This window comes from Ambystoma mexicanum, chromosome 2p (genome assembly GCF_040938575.1).
Source record: "Ambystoma mexicanum isolate Mex_15411 chromosome 2p, UKY_AmexF1_1, whole genome shotgun sequence".
NCBI classification, from domain to species: domain Eukaryota; kingdom Metazoa; phylum Chordata; class Amphibia; order Caudata; family Ambystomatidae; genus Ambystoma; species Ambystoma mexicanum.
Window position 1 is genome coordinate 463,176,007 of NC_090923.1, and position 17,135 is coordinate 463,193,141.

Sequence of the window (17,135 nt, forward strand, 5' to 3'; positions counted from 1 at the left end):
CTTTTGCCAATCACACAGGGAAGACATATTGGCGTCCAACAGGGACCGACGGGCGGCACTGGCGACTCTGCGCGAATCCATATCAATAGAGTCCCAGGGCCACAGGGAAGCCCTGACGGTAGAACTACATAACCTCAGACAGAATCTGGTTGAACCTGAGGATTCCAGTAATTTAAGGGCAGAACAGCAGCTGGAGCAGCTCCCACGTTCGCTCTCAGCTGAGCTGCATGCAACACGTGAGGAGATCCAGGCATCATGCAAGGCCATGCGTGCAGAAATGCAGGCAACCCGTGATGTGCTGCATGGGGATCTCCGCACTTTAATCCTCCAGAATCACACCTTCCAGACCTGCATGCTTGCTGCCATAGAGGACCATACTAGGGCTTTGCGTGGGCTGCCTCCCATAGTGCCACCACCTCCTGATGCAGCAGCAGAGGATGAGCAGAGCGACAGCAGTTCTCCCACAATGGCATAGCTGTGCAGGCCATGAGCCCAAGGAGGTATTTTTTCTTTCGCAACATCCACGCAGGTGGGTGTTGGTGTGCACCCTGTCCTCGAACCTCCGGGGTGACCTCCCCCACCCCCCCTGGCCCCCACATGGCCGTTTCTGATTTTTTTTTTTACAGTGTGTTGCCTTGTGTGGCTCCCGTGGGCATCCACTGTATTCCGGCTGGGCACATGCAGGCTTGACCTGAGTTTGGGTTAGATGGTTGGGTTCGTGAGACACACACCCCTCCTGCTTCCCGTTTCCATGGGCTTGCAAAGGGTGTAACCAAGTGACAGTGAATTACACAGTGACGTTGGGCTCCCATGAGCTGTGTGGGTAGTCTGTAGTCAATACTGTGTAGACATCCCAAGTGGATATTGTTGTTGTATTGTACACTGCATGGTGTATTGATATGTGCTTGTGCATCCATGTCTTCCTCCTAATTTGCAGGTTCCTTCCTCATGTCTTCACAAGGCCGTCTACTCTGCAGATGCAGTTCATGTTGTATGCAGTACACTGAGACATTTGCGTGGCAGCAACACTCTACAGTTGGAAGTGGTCGATGTGCTGGCGTATTCAGGTTGTAAGACTACCACTACTTGAACTTAGTACTGTCATGTTTTTGCATTTTTCCATGGTGTGTTGCAGCATTGTGTTGGTGGTAAGTATTTGGTAATGTGTGCTGTTAGTTATACATTACTGGGAGCATATTGTGTGTGGGCAGTTTCCATTAGGGACGGTGTACTTTGTGACACTTGTGTCAGGTCTTGTGCATTGCTTTGTTTGCTTTCACATTGCATGACATGCCATGGTGTGTTTGGTGGTGGAGATGGGGAGGGGTTGGGTGACATGGTGCTGTTCTCATGTTTTATTTAGCAAGGGGGTAATGAATTTAGCAGCATAGATGTATGTCTTTTGATGACACAGCATTGGTGGTGTTTGGGTAGGTAGGGATGATTACAATGTAACACTTCCAGGTGACCAATCTCAGGCTGGTATGGTTGTGACAGTTGAGTGTCCCTTATGTCATCATCATTGATTGTCATCTGGTATGTGCCAGAGCTGTGTGCACTCCACAGGGGTGTGATTTTATGTGAAGTAATTAGCCACCAGCTGCGTACGGGCTGCCTCACCACGTGCCCTTTCTCCTCCCATGCGCAGCAGGCGTGCATGTGGTTGGGGATGTGGGAGCACCACCATGGCCACCGGCAGGCCCCGGCGTGTTGCAACGTTGTGCAGGACACATGCTACGACTATGATCCTGCACACTACTGGGGGAGCGTATAACAGCTGCCCACCAGAACGGTCAGGGGAGCAAAAGCGTGACTTGAGCACTTCGAATGTGCACTCCACTATGCCCCGGGTTGCAATATGGACTGTGTTGTATCTTACCTCGGGTGGTGTGGTGGGGTTCCGAATTGGCGTCAACATGTGGGTGATCAGAGGGTAGGCACTGTCCCCTGGGGAGGTGGTGATGGGTATCATTAGTGGGGTTCTGACATTACTCAGTATCTGACATGCATGCATGTGCAGTGGCATTTATACTCACCAAGCAGCCATGTATCGCCATGCCGCCCAGCTTCTAGGTCCCAGTTTAGGGTTGACATTCTGTAAATGAAACTGTTGTGGGTGGACCCTGGATTGTTGGCATATACTGAGGTGATGATTCCCTTGTCATCACATACTACCTTCACGTTGATGGAATACCAGTGCTTGCGGTTTCTATAGATGTGCTCAGATGCCCTGGGGGGACGTAGAGCCGCATGGGTCCAATCAATCGCACCTAGCACTTTGGGGAATTGTGCCACCCCATAGAAATCCTGGACGGCAGCCTGCCTTTCTGCAGGTGTTCTGGGCAGGTATATGTCCCTGCGGACTGATGTGCGTGCAGTCATGATGGCCAACAGCTGGTGTAGGCAGCGTGACTGCGCGGCCTGTGACACCCCCCCACCTATAGCACTTGTCCGCTGAAATGATCCAGTGGCCAAGAAGTGCAGTACATTGAGGACCTTCTCCAGGGGGCTGAGTGCTTGGGAGCACAGGGTGGGTGATGTGAGGTCATCCTCCCACTCACTCACCAGGTCGAGTATTATGTGAGGTGGAAACCTGTACCTCCCATACACCTGGTCATCAGGCATCCCAAAAAGGCTGGTTCTGGGTGTAAAAATTCTGGGCCTGACTATCCTCCTCCTCCTCCTGCGGTATCCCACGACCACTGCTGCTAGGAACGGTATATACATCTTGGCGTCTGAGCTTGTTTGTTGTTTGCGCGCACTTTTATGCTGCGCGGGTCCACATACGCCTGCTTCCTGCTGGCGTATGTGTTTCTGGATTAGCGCATGTTTTTTGGTGCATTAGCCCCGTTCGATTCTATGAATACGTGTTGTAGACGCGCATGTGGGTGCCCCACGCATTTGCCTCCTGTACTTCCCCCGTGACGCCCACATTTTCACGCGTTGTTCCCCATTCCACGTGTTACGCTCCCTGTTCCGCCTACTTTTGTTGTGTGCGCTGCGCTATGTGCGCTTTCGCTGTGCGCTTAGCGCACGCTGTTTGGAGACGTGGGTGCCAGCGTGCGCCACGCGGAATTTTAGCACACATCCAGGGATTTACACGCACACGGACTTCCATGAAGCGATGTGCGCGGGTTTCGCTGCGATTTTCGCACTTGCACTGCGATTCGCACACTTTCGCATGCTTGCGCCGAAAATTTCAGCGGACATTAATTTCATGAATCGGCCTGTAAATATACACCAAACCATTTAAAAATTCACATAGGGTGCCATGTAAAGCATATGAGATAATTCGGAAAAAAACAGTGATCATGTGCACTGGTAAATAGAATGTAATGATACTTTTTAAATTAAATTTGAACATGTAATTCCAAAGTTATAAAAAAAAATGAAATTGCCATTTTTCATTTTGAGTAGACTCAACCCTCCGTTCCAGTGTCATGAGGCTGGTACAAACCAAACCTCTGTCACTAGATCTGGGAGGACTTAAACAATATAAATTAAACATCATGATAGAAGTTAGATTATTGTTATGCAATATGGGGAGAGGAACATTGAAGATTTTGGTGAAACAACCCACCATAAAACTTGCAAATGGCACACCCCTCTCCAATAATACTGCAAACCCAATACCTGCAAACAACAAACAACTCAGATACTAGATCCCATCCTTACAGGCACAATATGTCCAGTTCATATAACAAAGCGCAACCAGAGAGCTCACCGACACAGACACCAGTTCCTCCTGGATCTGCACTGTAAGGGAGGCATGGTATCACAAGTATGACACTGACACAAGATTTACAAGTTTCAAAACCTTTATCTTTTTGTGGTTTGGAGAAGTTCCTACTCTGCCCCATACCTAAGATGGGAGTAGTCTCTACCATTAAATAATAAAGAAAATACAGTCCTAGTCATTCTATGTCAAATCAAAATGACCTATACTAAGAACATCTAATGCCTGCCCTACCGCTTATACAAAAAGTGTGTAAAGGGGAATATGTACGCAAAGGAAAGTCAGTGTTATAATATAAAGGATGAATGTGGCTCAGTCATCGCTCCTTCCCACGTTGAACAGCACAGAGTAAGGCAGCCCCTGTAAACAGGATGGCACACTCTGGCTCAGGTTCTCAAAACAAAGGCAGCTCAACACGTGGATTGAGGCCCGCTTGGCCCTTCACGTTAAAGTCATTTATTCCAGCTTTCAAAAGTTCTTTCACAGTTCAACAAAAAGTTCACATAAGTCTCCCTTGGTTGGGCTCAGACCTCTTAACCAAAAATTATCTGATTCAATGTAGATCTCCCTCTTCCGGGTTCAGACCTCACAATCACAACACTTGCAGGGATTCCTATCCCCAATCTTTATTCACATTAGTTAGGGGTTCCCTTCCACTAACTTATCAAACTTCCGGTCTCCCTCAGTTGGGCTCAGACCTTTCAGGGATGTCGAAGACTTTCAAATGTGCATGGCTTTTACTATAGACCTCCGCAGGACCACTTCAACTTTCTCTTCAGCTCACACTCTTGTGTTATTTGCCCCAGTGTCTTGATCTTGGTAGTTCAGTATCATAAGCACAAATGTTCATAGAAATCTTTCCTTTAAAGTAGTTCATACACTTTGCTGCTTTATCACAAGATATCACATATATTGTGGAGACTTTCGAGTGGGCTACTTCCTGTCGCCAGACAACTCTGCTACTCTGTATCACTGGTTTCACAGTTACCCGTATTTTAAAGTTCACCACAGGTCTGCCTTACTTCATGTCTTATCAGCAAGTATGCAGCCTTAAATCATTAGATATACTGTTGCAACTTCAATCTTTACTTAATACACACCAGACTTTCATGTTGTTCGCTAACTCCACCCTTCCCTCTCCCCTCCTCGTGCCTCTCCCTCCATACCCCCTTCCCCTCCCCTCTTTTCCTCCTCCTCCCACCTCCCTCCCTCCCTCTTTCTAATAGTTCTACTCCACTTCTCTTCCCTTCCCTTCATCTAATTGCTCTACATACTGCTTTGTTGATTGATTCATGTTAGTAATGCTTCTATTGTTACTGTTATTATTATGTTAATTGTATCCTGTTGTTGTTATATGTGCAGCGCTTTGGTCTAAAGCGCTATATAAGCCTAATAAAATACAAATACAAACTCACCGGCTGTGTGCATTCCTTCTTGTCTTTGCAACTTTAATTCACAAGTCAAGGTTAATACCACAGGCTTGGCCTCGCCTCCCCAGCTATGTCGTTCACCTGGGATGGTCGCTGGCATCCTTGAAACACAATGAAGTCTTCCTGTCTGGGATGTGGCCTTCTCTGCATATCTTTCACGGCTCTTCGGGTGCAAAGACCTCCTGCAGGGATCTCCTGGGTTTCCCTACCCTTTTCTCTCATCCCTCGATCTGTCGTTCTGCTCCAGTGGGTTTGTCTTTGCCCTGGAATATCTGCTCCTTCTCGCGTTCCACCTTGCTCTGAGTGTGTCTCTATGTTTTGCATTTTATCCATGTGGGGAGAGCTAATGGGTATCAGATGTATGTGATTAAAATGAAGTGCCTGACTTTGCCTAAACTATTATTTGCTCTTCCAGTCCCTTGCCCTTGGACTTTTGATCCAAGTACTTTAACTGCAAGACTCAACTTCCTATCCCCAAGAGGAAAGCCTGTTTCCAGCAACCAAAAAGGTCCCTTAGTCTACATACCCCCGTTTAATACACAGGGTGAGTATTATGTAGACCCCTTTTGTTTCAAATTTAAACAAGCAGTACTATTTCACTTAAAAAATGTTCTTGGTAAGATAATCCTGTATATGCTTGATAAACACTATAATGACAATTATATACCTCTGCCTTTTTATTTCCAGGACTCTTTATAGGTCCTTCTTGCCCTGAGGAAGACTCTAAATCCATGCCCACTATAATTGCAACAGCAGAAACGTGCCTTCAGTACTCATCCATTTGAATATTTAGATCAGCAGCACTGATACAAATTATTTTTCTTAAAAACTGGCACGTTGGCAGATCACAAAACATGATCATACATTGATCATGACACACAACTCGAGAACCCTCTAGGAACAGATATTTTCACTAAAATGTATGAATAGCTATCAAGTCCACTTTAGAGTAACAATTGGATTTGTTCCTGTCTAGCATTATTTTAACTGTATTTGTTCTTATTTATAATTTTCTGGTGTTTTTTCTGGTATTTATTGCTGAATGTAATAATTCCTTGAATTGGTTTTTCATGTCCAAAAAGTGTACTTTTTCTCTGTTTGAACTATTCATTATTAAGATTTGTTTTGTCTACTTTTTTGAATTCTTTGTATTATCATTAATAAATGGTCAATGGTTTTTCAGACATATCTTTGGTATTTTCCTACTTGTGACTCTACATATGAGCACAGAACATTTTTTGTTAAAGAAAAGTAAAATAGGGTCAGTAACATTTTTGACTGACCACAGTGTGGACCGTTCTATTTGTTTGTTTTATGTTATATTTTGCCCTGGATCCACACTGACACTTTGGGGGCTACCCTACCTTTTTGTGTAACAGTGACCCTATTAGTGGGACATGTCCAGTGAGGTACATAAGGCTTAGCCTCTTTACTCTCAGTCACCCTCTTCCTCAGTGCAGTGTTTGTGCAGAAAGGGGGGGGGGAGTTGGGACATTGGAGAATCCTAAAAAAATGGGGCATGGTTACGGGAAAAGGGGGAATACTGCATTCTCACCCTCGGTTGACTCATCCCCACTCCCTGAAAACTCCTCATCCAGGTGATCCTACTACACTGGTTCACTCCCAGGGTCTGGATCCAAAGGTCATGGCTGTGCCCTGGCCACCCGAGAGAGAGATACTCGGGGACTAAAAGGTTAGACACCCTATGGTTTATGACAGTATGCATCAACAGATGAGCACAGATTCTATCCTATCCCTCTCTACCTCAGTAACCAACCCTACCAACTATTTTTACAGAGCCATGTGAGCTCTTGGAGGCCATGCAAATGGCAGTAGTGCACGGTATAAATCAACATAACATGACATAAAAGATCATCTTCAAAATCACTAAGACCTCCTCCATCTCCAATCCCGACCGTGCCTCACAGATATCTACCACTGAATGATGGATAACCATCTCCTCCTCAACATCAGAACAATTAAAATCATGACCTGAGCAAAGATGGCACTCTTCCCTCAACCCACCTCTTGACAGTCCTCCCAAGGCCCTCCTCCCACCACATCCAACACAGTAAAGAACTTTGGATGCACCGTTGGTGCTGATCTGATACTTTCACACCACATCAACTCTGTGTCTAAATTTTGCTATCTACACCTCTGCATTCTCAGACGCATTTTCCCTTATCCCTCCTGCCCTCACAGAATCACAGCCATCATGGGTATCATCTTTTCTTGCATAGACTATACCAATACCCTTTTTGTGAGAGCCCCTGCATATTTACTGAGAAAGCTCCAATGGGTAAAAAACACTGGTTCCAGAGAGGACATCACAACCACCCTCTGTGTCCTCCACTGGCTACCTGTCAGGCAACGGGCCACTTTCAAAGCCATGTGCATCACCCACTGTGCCCTCCACAAAACAGGCCCAGAATACCTTCAACAGAAACTCATCCAACCCAAAAGAAACCTGCAAACAGGCACCACACTTCTCCTTGTGATTCCCTCCCTTCAAATCGACAAGAATAGGGGGATCCTCCTTCTCCATCCAAACCCCTCAATCTGGAACACAGTTACCCTTAGCATCTGCTGCAAGGAGAATCACCTTGCCTTCCACAGGGCCCTCAGGACCTGTCCCTCCCCCCATGCATCCTGATGAACCATGCCTCTATTCGGGCTATTTAACCACCTCAAAGGTTGGCCCAGGCAGCAATGAACCTGCCATGAAATGTACTGAGTGCGGAGAGAATAAACTCCAGCAGACCACAGGACAGAATCCACATCACTTCTAGGAAAACAAGAAACCAGCCAGGACACATGGATACGTATCACACTCCAGGTTTAGGGGAGATAGCCGAAGGCACGGCCACCCACCCGCACACATCTGCCCTCATACGCTACTTAAGACACATCACACAACACCTCTGCCATGAGAATGCAGCTATCCCCCACTGCAAGAATTCAATCTAACTGGTCACATAATGAGTTGCCTACACTCGCGTCCAAACTACCTCATAGCACCCATCCACATGCCAGATCGACATAGGCAGCTAACAGGGACTTGGGCACCCCTACCTACCTTTCCATGGCTAAAATGCACACATAAACTCATCTGATGAATTTCCCATACCTTGGACTTCGGTTCCCCAAGGGCGTTCACCTACAGCACTTTGAGGCCATACCAATGGTAAAAGGAATGATATAAGTGACAAATGATATTACATTACATACAACTGGATAGAGGGAGTAGAGCTGAGATCATTTGGATAATTGGTTTCCAGCCAGGCTGAAGAAAGTTGCTATTGCAGACATACGAACAACAAACACAAGGGAGACTGACTTTCCAGATAGCAAGCTAAAAAGGATCTTGCTGAGGCAGTATCTCCAGATTGAGGGCCCAAGATGCATCCCCAAAATAAGAAAAGCTGCATTTAAAATGTAAGTATAGAAACCCCAATATAACACCAAATTGTGCCTGAAGACTGTCCAGGATTAAAATTTGAGGATTAGAAGGTGCCAGGGGGAATAAATATTAAAGATACTGGTCCAGTCTTAAATATGGTGCCCCGTTTCTCCCATTTACATTGAATATAAACTGTATCATTTCTGTAAAGCGCAATGCCTTTTGTCTTAAAAGGCACGTTTTAAAACGGAACGCATTTTGGTGACACTTACATTTAGAATTGCTTCTGTAAAATGATCCAACATTTAAAAAAAATCTGGGGCTTGAGCCAGCGAAGAATCACTTGGATCATAGTGTAGTGATATCATACATAATTGCCACCATGAGATGCCTAGCCATACATGTGATATTTGCACAATAGAAACGGGTATACAGAAATAGTTGTATTCACTTAGAATCTTTGATTGCATAAACAGACATGCGTAAGGTTATAGGGAAAGGATGTTTTAACACTGTACATTTTACTGGGGAACTCAGACTGAAAACTACATGTAGGCATATTAAAAGCTGTGCGTGCATACATGGACAGTTGTACACACATATAGATTGAAAGTAATTCACTTATGTTAGCAAACATTTCATACAGACCTATAGATTGAAAGTAGCACACTCATGTTTAGTGAAAGTTGCACACACATGTTCGTTTCAAGTTGCACATACATATTCTAAGACTGCATACAGATGTGTTCAAAGTAGAGTGTATGAATCTGCAAGAGTATTAATTTTGAGTGCAAACTTCTGCGAGTCCTACTAAGCTGGCAATTGTCTACATTTAAATGACATGCACATAGCCGATATATTCACACCTCACAGTTGTTCAGGGGAGCCACGTTGAATGTATATGTTGATAAATATTATTTGTTCAAGTAATCTTTCTCCAATACCATACTTGTTTTGATACTGGATAACATTATATGTTTTAAAGAGGTAAAAATATGTGAACACACTGTCCGAAAAGCAGCAATGTCATCATTGAATATTGTGTTGTTTAGATAAATGAAATAAGAATGTTTAGAATGCCTAGTATTTATCTAAAGTTGCTTTAAATGTTTGTGTGAGAGCCAGTAGCGAAATTCTTACATGCATGTAAAATTAGTTTGAATGGCAAATTCTAATTGAACCTATAAAATTGTGGTGATCTCCATGGTGCAAAAATGGCTACAACTGTAGTTGAAGTTACTTTATTCTTTTAAATACATTTTAAATTTTGAAATATACACTGTCTGTTCTTCTTGCCCAGAATTGTGGGGTTGGATTGTAAATCAAGGGCCATTAAATAATGTATATTGCTCTAGCAGAATTCATAAATAGACCTATCAAAAGACAATTCAACTTTGCCTTCACGAGTGAGACAACATGAGTGTGTTTTTGTGTGTGTATGTTATATGTCTGTGTGTAAATTTAAATTCAACGCTAGAATATTTTTGTATGTGAAACTCAGAGTGGACAAGTAAATTTTATTCTCAATCAAAAGGAAAGCCAAGGGTTGCTGTTGTGTTAGCTTGTGTTAGAAAGAGGATGTCTTTCACAATGCAATACTTACTCTACCACACTTGTGTACCCCATATTTGCACCCCATAGGTAATGCATTCTCCTATCTTTGCATCAACCGCTTTATTTAAGTAGATTGGAGACCTTGTACCAAAATAATTCTTGTCCCTTGCTGTTCTTCTGCCTTCTCCTGGATTAAGGTGTCATGTATTAAGTAATACACAGTCCCAGTGAAATATCAAATCATTAGTGATAAACAGACAAAAAATTATATTCAGAAAACAAGTTATTTTGCAGGGAAACAGTGCTTCTGCTTGCTTGTTGCTAATTTTCATAGGGAACATGGTGAGCTGTAAAACTCAAATGTTAACGTTCTATAAAATAGCACTTTTGAATATTCATTATACATCACACCATAAATATATCTGCTAATAAAGTAAGCTATTATGTGGGTGATATTTATGAGTAAACACAATATAGATAGCCCATTTTTAATGTGTGGTACAAAATATATTTCATGAAAGATACACATCCTGTGAAATTGATCTGGCCCCAATGCATTGTGTGTACAAGGGTCAGCTCTTTTGTGAAACAGTAATGCACAGATCCATCATCCATCACTTTGATTTGAGCTAATAGGACTACTAAGGACAACATCCCTTCTTCCCAAATCAAAGAGAAACACATCTAGCAGTGAGGAATTTTGACTCCAACACCCCAAATCCATGCTCTCATTTTTTTTAAGCTTATCAGGCAAGCCACCCTGATAAGAGATTGATAAATGCATTGTCATGCAATCCATAATCTATGACATTGGCTGAGCAAAAAGGCCTCCTGAAGAACACATCTTCTTCATTGAAGCGCCATATTAAAATTATTGTTTTCTTTTAAGGTAGCCGATAGTTCTGTTAATAGCAGAGGCAAGCAACACATGTAATGTAAGCTAAATTGTACAGTAGAATGTGGCCAATTGATGCATTTTAAAATGATTATGATAAATGTATTGTTAGCTGTAACGTCTGACCCATTTGCCTGATTTGAAAAGTAAAAATATAGATCTGAAGTCAAGGGGAAAACAAAAATCATGTGCAAATTAAAATTAAAATGCATAGCAGAGGCAAGCAACACATGTAATGTAAGCTAAATTGTACAGTAGAATGTGGCCAATTGATGCATTTTAAAATGATTATGATAAATGTATTGTTAGCTGTAACGTCTGACCCATTTGCCTGATTTGAAAAGTAAAAATATAGATCTGAAGTCAAGGGGAAAACAAAAATCATGTGCAAATTAAAATTAAAATGCCTAAATGATTCATACATTTTCATACTTTATTACTCTGTTCTGTATGCAGAATGGAAAACATAAAGCAGGACTCTGGATTCAAAATATTCTTTCATATCTGAATATATAATTCTCATCAATATCATGTTTCCATGCAGGGAAATATGAGCAAAATAAATAATCCAGTCCAATTTTGATTTCAAATTCCTGTGGGGAGTGCTACCTCATTGCTAACACATCCTCTTACGATAAAGATAATTCAAAGGGCCATTGAAAGGATGTATTTATCCTTCCTCGCCTTCTAACTATCGTCCTATTTCTCTCTTACCCTTCCCAGGGGTCAAAATTGGAATTTGTTGACCATCAGAATTGGGATTTCTTGACCAGGAGCAAAACGCAGCTCCCGGTGATCAGTCCTCACTCATTAGGCAGGTGATCTTTTTGTGGAACCAGGGGCTAATATATAGTACACATCAAATCTCACTTGTACGCAATATGCAAACTCTAACTTTGTGTCTATTATATATTATCCAATATGCTTTCCACGTGACTTAGATGTGCCCTATATTTTCTTTTATACACATTCCCAACACCTACACAGTTAATATCAGATACCTATGTTTGTATGGCACCACTTTCCTGGATAGTCTCAAGTAGCTCCTGGTAGCTCTTGTTTTTAAGGTAACCAGGCTCCCCTCGGCTTTAACCAGGGACTAAATAGCTCCCACCTCCTGGCAATTTTCCACCCTGTCTTCCTCTCTAAACTCCTTGAGCACATCCTGTACTCCCAAGATTCTTCTTTTGTTAATTTACACTGTCTCCTACCACCTTTTCAATCTGTATTTAGCCCTCGTCACTCTACCGAATCTGCTCTCCTGATGGTTATCAATTTGCTCCTCTTCTCAGATTATTTTAAATTCTCCTCTCTTCTTGTTCTTTTAGATCTCTCGGCTACATTCGACACAATCAACCATTCTATTCTGTTCTTATCTCTTGATGAACTTTGTTTCCAAGGCTCTTTCCTTAGCTGGTTTCACTCCTATTTTTCTGGTCGTACCTTCTCAGAATTTTGGGGTGGGCACTCCTCTTCTAACTTGTCTTTATCTCGGTGTCCAACAAGGCTATGTCCTTGGTACCCTTCTATTTTGCCTCTACACTTCTCCTCGTGGGTCCCTTCTTTTGGGTTCTCTTATCATCTATACACCGACTATTCTTAAATCTTTCTGTCCTTCCCCTCCTTCTTTGATTCCATTCTTTCTTCCTTATCTGCCTGTCTCTTTGTAATACAACCATCGGTGTCTTCTCGCTTTCTTTACATCAACCCCCATAAAATTGAGGTTCTTTTCTTTCCTGCTATCACAATCCCACCATGGGTACTTCCTCCTCTTTATCTTTCTTTGTCTTTCCTCTTTGTATATTTCCTCCACTTCACATAATCTGGGTGTTTTCTTTGATTCCTTACTTTCTTTCTTGACTCATATATCGGGTATTTCACGTTCATGCCATAACCAACTATATAACATCTGAATGGCCTGTCAGCTTCTCACCTTTACTGCCTCTAAATTTCTTTTCTCTTCCCCTATTCTCTCCCAACTCTTCTACTGTTCCACTCTCCTCTTTGGTCTTCTCACTGTTCATCTTGCTCCTCTTCACTCTGCCTACCACTCTTCTGTTTGTATCCTATGCTTGCTGTCCCCATGTGACTATCTCCTCTGCTCTACTCTCTCTTCAATGGCTATCCTTTGAATCTCGTCTACTTTTCAATTTCCTTTGTATCGTATTTATATGCCTCTATGGCCTAGCTCCTCCTTATCTCTCTTATTTCTTTCCATGCTCCCTGCATTCATAATCCCTATGTCCTGATGCCCGCTCCCGGGGAGCCGGTTCAAGCCCTGCGTCCCCGAAAGCGGACATCCAGTCCCCAAGGAAGGACCCCGCAACCCCATATAGGGGCCCTTTGGACAGTGTCCTGGTGCCAGGACAGTGTCCTATGGCGCCAGGCTCATAAAAGACATCAGTCCTGGCGCCATAGGCGCCAGGCTCATTATGGATGTGCTTGGGTGCACTTACCTGAGGCAGACCATGCTGCAGGATCCCGGCCTCCTTGAGGCCTGAAAGGAACTACTTTACCTGTGTGACTAAATTACCATTCGGGCATGATCGGGGAAGGATTCATACCTGATTGGAGGAAGGATACATACCTACTTCTTCCAAGGCTATTTAAACCCCACCCGAAAAGCCACACGTGCTTCGCGTTGTTCTGCATCTAGCAGCTGGAGGCTCACCGTGTCTGCTCCTGCATCCTGACTTCTACCACACCTGCCAGCATCCTGGATCACTTGCAAAGGAAGAGAAGAAGAGAACAGAAGAAGGAAAAGTCCTTACCTGCTAAATCCGCATCCCGGAGACATCTCGCTGACAATCCTGAAAAGGAAGACTTTTATTTAAAAGCTCATCACGTCGATCGCTGCAGCGCCGCATTCCACTCACCTTTACTGGGCGCCTCCATGTTCAGCAGCGATCATCCGGATTCGCAGTCACGCCCCAGCGCCTAGGGAGAAAAAGACCAGAACAAAAGGTGAGAGAGAGAAGGGAATAAGGAAAGCTAAATCTCCATGTTAAGACTTACCTGTTGATTCATTCCCTCTTCATTTCGGGTCCGCGCCGCATCCTGGCATTTCCGGACCCCGGCCCCTAAGGGGAAAAAGAGACATACGCGTTAATGAGCGAATGAAAAGACATTACCAAAAAACTCTCATTAAAGACTTACCTGATTTCTACAAGGATTTCACCTCTCACCTCGGGTCGGTGCCTGTTCCCCGGCATTCCGTACCCCGGCCCCTACGGGGAAAAAGACACTAGCATTAGTACATTAATGCATGGACACAAAGGGAACCTCTTATCAAAAAACTTACCTGGAAGCCAAGCAAGTTTGGTTCTCACCAATCCGAAAATCCAGTGAAGTAACGGGATACCAAAGCGCCCCTGCATCAGAAGCAGGATGGAGAGCTCGTTCTTCCAGACCCTAAGATGAGACGCTACGAGGAATCACAGAAGGGTTTCGAGGAGGGTGAGAGGGGAAAGTGGGAGGCTAATTGCATTACCCCGCAGACAGTTAATCCCCTATTTTCGCCTACAGAAGGATACTTCTGCGAGCCAGACAAGCCAGATTTGGGGGCCCGGTCCAGTCCATCTTCCGAACCCTGCACATCACCTTAGAAGAGGTCACAGCAGCGCAAACCAGGCCAGCGTCTCCATGGGAGTCAGGTGAGCATTACAGAATGCGAAGCCTTCCTACAAATTCCCACCCAGGCGCTATGGAAAGTTCTGAGACTGATCAGTTGTCCCAATTACTGGGGGAACTACGGGCCAAAGTACATGCCGCTCGTCAAGAGACTAATGCCCTCAGGAGGGAATTAATAATATCAAAGGAAAGAACTGATGACCTGGCCAGACAGCGTTTGCAAGATCAAGCTGGGCAAACTCCTCTACCCGGTTCCGGAGGGAACCCTGCTCCTGTGGTTTCCAGTAACCCTGTGCAGATTAATCTACCTGGAAACATGCCGCTGGCCCGACCCGAACGCTTTGCTGGGGACCCCAAACTATTTGCCGTATTCATGAATCAGTGTCGTTTGCACTTCCTATGCAGACCTGGGGCCTTCCCTAATGATCAGACCAAGGTAGCCTTTGTATTGTCATATCTCAGCGGCTGCGCTGCCGATTGGTCAGTTCCACTGGTTACTCAAGATGACCCGATTCTCCGTGATTTTCAAAGGTTTCAAGCAAGCATGGAAAGGTTATTTGCTCGACACTCTCAGGGGCAGGCTCTGGATGACGAACTTCTATCCCTGTGACAGGGCAATCAGGACCTCCTATCCTATATTGCAACCTTTAATAGACTAATTGTGGAAACGGGATGGCCAGAGGATAAAAAGAGTCACGTTGTTTTATCGAGGCCTACGCGGAGAACTTAAAGATGTCTTGGCCCAAGTTGTAAATCCGCCCCAAGAATGCACAGAGTATATAGACTTAGTGGTCCAATTGGTTCACAGACTTCAAAACAGAAAAGCAGATCGGTCCAGGTTTGGACCCGGGTGTTGGTCAAGACCCATGCTAATCCCAAGGGAGTTGATGTCTCTGAGCCTATGCAAATTGGAGGGGTTAAAGGACCCTTAACTCAAAAGGAACGTGAAAGGAGGCGGCAGTTAAAATTATGTCTTTATTGTGGGAATTCTGGACACTTTCTACGAGATTTCCTGGCAAAACCGCCCCGAAAGGTGGTAGGAGCTGCTGATAAAAACCATGAAGACTCTGTTTCGGGAAACGACTCCGCCCGACAAGTGTAGGGGTCCGCTTGCCGAGCTTGAAAACTAACTCTCAGACCTCGCATTTCATTGTGCCAATGGTTCTCGTAGATCCAGAACAGCCTAAGCGGTTGCATGCAATAAAGGCATACATCGATAGTGGGGCTATTGGAAACTATGTGGATCGTGAATTGGTCTCTAGGATTAACCTCCCTCTCTGTCCTAAAACCAGCAAAGATGTCATCACCACAGTCGATGGAACTGAAATTGCCTCTGGACCGGTAACACATTCCACTACTGAGGTGACTCTTATTGGTCCCGACGGCCATCGGGAGGGTGTTGTGTTTGATGTAATCAAGGCTCCACAGTTTCAGGTTATTCTTGGAATCCCTTGGTTAGAGACACATAATCCTCGAATTGATTGGCGAGCTAAGAGAATAACCTTCCCGGATTACCCAGAAAACCTGAAGATTAATCTAGCATCTGTAACCTCTGCCTCCATGCAACTACCTCCGGAATACCAAGACTTTCAGGACGTCTTCCAAAAGGAACAGGCCAACACGTTACCTCCTCACAGATCGTACGATTGCCAAATCGATCTGGTGCCTGGTGCACAACCCCCTTGTAGCAGGATTTATGCCCTTACCGAACCTGAGAATCTGCATTTGAGACAATATTTGGATCAATACCTAGCTAATGGTTTTATTCGCCTGTCAAAGTCCCCGGCATCCTCGGCTTTGTTCTTCGTGCCCAAAAAAGAAGGCGACCTTAGAACTTGTATCGATTACCGCGCATTGAACCAGATAACGGTTAAAAACCGTTATCCTCTGCCTCTGATCCCTGAACTCCTTGATCAGGTGAAGGACGCTTGCATATACATCAAGTTAGATCTCCGGGGGGCTTATCATCTGGTACGAGTTAAAGAAGGCGACGAATGGAAAACTGCCTTCCGTACTAAATACGGATTATTCGAGTACCAGGTGATGCCTTTCGGATTGTGTAACGTGCCGGCTGCCTTCCAATACTTCATGAATGATGTCCTTCGGGAACTCATCAATGTTTGTGTTGTCGTATATATCGATGACATTCTGGTGTACTCCTCTTCGGAATCTGATCACAGAAAACACGTCAGGGCAGTACTTGAAAAACTGCGCCAACACAAACTATTTGCTAAATTGGAGAAATGTGTTTTCCATACCACAGAAGTCGAGTTTCTAGGTTTCATCCTGACACCCAAAGGAGTCCGAATGGACTCAAGAAAAGTGGATGCCATCCTCAAATGGCCATCACCTAGCTCTGTAAAAGGGGTTCAAAGCATGCTCGGCTTTGCCAATTTCTATCGCAGGTTTATCCCGGAATTTTCACGCGTGGTACAACCCATTACTGCACTCTTGAGGAAAAATAAACGTTTTGAATGGTCTGAAGAAGCC

General features: G+C 44.3%; 1 protein-coding gene across 12 annotated transcripts in view; it reads right to left on the reverse strand.

The window, feature by feature from the left end:
• The window catches only part of FOXP1 (forkhead box P1), a 1,926,958-nt gene that overhangs the window by 195,305 nt on the left and 1,714,518 nt on the right, over positions 1–17,135 (reverse strand). The gene's annotated exons all lie outside the window — the stretch shown is intronic.